This window comes from Parus major, chromosome 2 (assembly GCF_001522545.3).
Source record: "Parus major isolate Abel chromosome 2, Parus_major1.1, whole genome shotgun sequence".
Taxonomy (NCBI): domain Eukaryota; kingdom Metazoa; phylum Chordata; class Aves; order Passeriformes; family Paridae; genus Parus; species Parus major.
In genome coordinates this window covers 7,590,844-7,593,821 of record NC_031769.1, presented here as the reverse complement: position 1 = coordinate 7,593,821, position 2,978 = coordinate 7,590,844, and positions in this window count along the sequence as shown.

Sequence of the window (2,978 nt, the reverse complement as noted above, 5' to 3'; positions counted from 1 at the left end):
TAGTGTGCTCCGGATGGTGCTGTGAGCAGGAATAGCAGTTCCTTGTGAAATCAATTTAATGAATCACTTATAGTAGGAGGGAAATAATCCCAGCAGCATTATTATGCCTAATGGCAGGAGCATTGTGATGATGGCTGTGTTATCCAGCAAGCCTCTGCCCGGGAGCATGGGCATGGGGAGGGGAGACGTTTCCCAGCAGAGGAGGATGAAGATGAGATGTGGGTGCAGGTGACAGAAGTGAAAGTGCTGGATTTTCCTGGCTGCTACACATCAGGATGTTGTGATGTTAACTGGGATAGTGGCTGTTGGGGCAGCAAGAGGCACTCTGGGCTGAAGTACTTTGTAGGGAGAGGGGTGAGGAGGGGGTGGATGACCTAAAATGGATGGGCTCGTGTGGAAATGGATGTTGTATGCCCTGGGTCCCTCTGGCATCAAGTGCCCCTAAGTAGGAAGTTTTTTTTCAAGTGATTTTGTCCCCTAAATATCTGCACTCTCAGCCAACACTGCCAAAACTTCCCAGGACATGGGTGTCTTGCATTTTTCATCTCTGCCAGAAACAGGAAGAGATGAACAGTTCCAGAATGAAATCTCCATTTCAAATCAGAATTTTTCATGTCATTGGGTGAGCGACTTCATCTTTCACTGTCTATGGACATATTCCTGGAGTCATTCTCAGCCCATGGAATCATAGAACCATAAATCATTTATGTTGGAAAAGACCTCTGAGATCACTGAATAGAACCATTGTTAACCCAGCACTGCCAAGCCCACCACTAAACCTTGCCCCTAAGTGCCACATCTACACATCCTTTAAATCCCTTCAGGGATGAGTCTCCAGCACTTCCCTGGGCAGCCTGTTCCAGTGCCAGACCACCCATCCACAGGTGATTCCCAAGCAATCCCCCAGGAGTGTGGTGGTTCACAGGGCTGGACATGCTGCTGGACACACAGGTCACGTTAGTGCTGATCTGCCCTCAAGGGGAGGACAGTGCTCTCAGAACCAGGTCACATTTTTGGAGGTCTTTCTTAGTTTATAGTTTTCATTTGCAGGCACGTTTCAGCCAGGTATTAATCTGTTAGGTCATGTAAGGAAAGTAAAGGCAGAAGGGCTGAGCATATGGACAAATAAAAGTGCATTTTTAAAATTTCAGCATATTTTTGAGGTGTCCATCAGCTCAAACAGCAAGGATCATCTTCTTTATCTGGATGTGGCCTTTGCAGAACTTCTCCATGTGCTGATTCCGGGTTAACAAGATCAGGAGTAGCTTGACCCGAAGTCTTCAAGGCTGTTGGTAGAGCAGACAGGCCAGGGAAAAGCAGTGATTTATTGTTTGAAGAGTTGAGCATCCCAGTTTTGATCAAAGTGCTTTCTGAATAACTGGATTTGAGAGGCAAGAGGTGGACTTCCACATGGGGGACTCCAGCATGGATATGAAATCTGGGTACAGCTGCATAAAACTGCCTTAGCATCTTCAAAAGCAATTCCTAGCAGTGTAATCCTTGACCCCACTGTTATTTCCAGTTAGTTAGTCTATCAGAGAATATTTTTGTCCTTGCTTTCCCTCCTTCCCACAGTTTGTAAGGCTATACCCAGAACTATGCTCCCACACAGAGCACAACTGTGCAACAGAGCAACTGTTTTGTTTTCATGAGTTTTTGGGTGGATGCTGTATTGCATTAACATTAACATTCATTAATACAAGACACTTAGGCATCATTAGATTTTTTTGTGGGGTCTCTCCTGTTCTAATGAATGGAGTGAAGGTGTGTGAAAGAAGACCAGAGAAATGCAAAGGCCAGAAATGCTGTTCTTCACCCTTCCTATTGAAATCAAATAACTTGTCTCAGGGGCTGAATCCTGCTCCTTATTACAGCACCCAAAATCTGGAGTAGCTCCATGGGGCTGAAGCCCTCTCACTGATAAACCCATGACAGGAGCAGGCACAGGTGTGCTGTGGCTGAGGCCATGGGTAATCTGGAGATGGATCCAGATGGCAGCTGAGTGGAGCAGCAGCAGTACAGGGCTGAAAATCAAATCAGGAATTTTATGGATCTTTAGCTGAGGGGACAGAGGTAAAGGACAGATAAAACAGCCTGAGATGGCACACTAGCTCAAACTAGACTAACACACCCAGTTAAAAACTGCATTTTGTGCACCACTGAGGACTGGTGGAGGTCTGGGGTTTATTCAAACTGAGGACGCTCCAAATTGCCATTAAAGTCCCCTACTCTGGGTCCTGTTGCCAAGCAGAAGCTGGAAAAGGTTTGAAGTGAGGGGCAGCTGGAGTCTTCACGAAAGCAGATGTAAAATATCAAAATGGAGAGAAATTAGGACAGCGATTTCTGTGAGCTTTGAAGGGAAAGGCTGTTTGTTTAGCCTTAAAGGAAGCAGGCTGCTCCCGTTCCAGCTTTGCTAGCCTCAGCCTGGGAGGCATCCCTGACTCTTCCCAAAGGCTAAAGCCCTGCCAGAAGGGGCGGAGGGGCCGGTTTCACTCGCGCTGGGGCGGGCAGGGAGCGCGGTGGCAGCGCGGATCCCTCGCTGCTCCGTGCCCGGCACAGGCGGAGGTCAGCGGGTCGCCGGGGCTTGATCTGCCCTGATCCCCCTTCACAGGGGAAATGAAGCGACAGGGACTTTGCTCCAGCACAGTGGCCACTTTGAAAAAATGTTTCAGGCAGATAATTTATCAGGTTTAATTGCTCTTTAATCCCCCTGATCGGCCTGGCGTGGAGAAATCCTCTCTGAATGGGGGAGCCTGTTTGAAAAGACCCAGGGAGGGTGGGAGGGCTGGAGGGAGGATGGAGAGAGGGATGGAGGAAGGATGAAAGGAGAAAACAAGGAAGGAATGGAGGGATGAGGGAAGGGAAGGTGGGAGGGAGGGAGGAAGGGAGGAAGGGAGGGAGGAAGGAAGGGAGGGAGGAAGGGAGGAAGGGAGGAAGGGAGGAAGGGAGGAAGGGAGGAAGGGAGGAAGGGAGGAAGG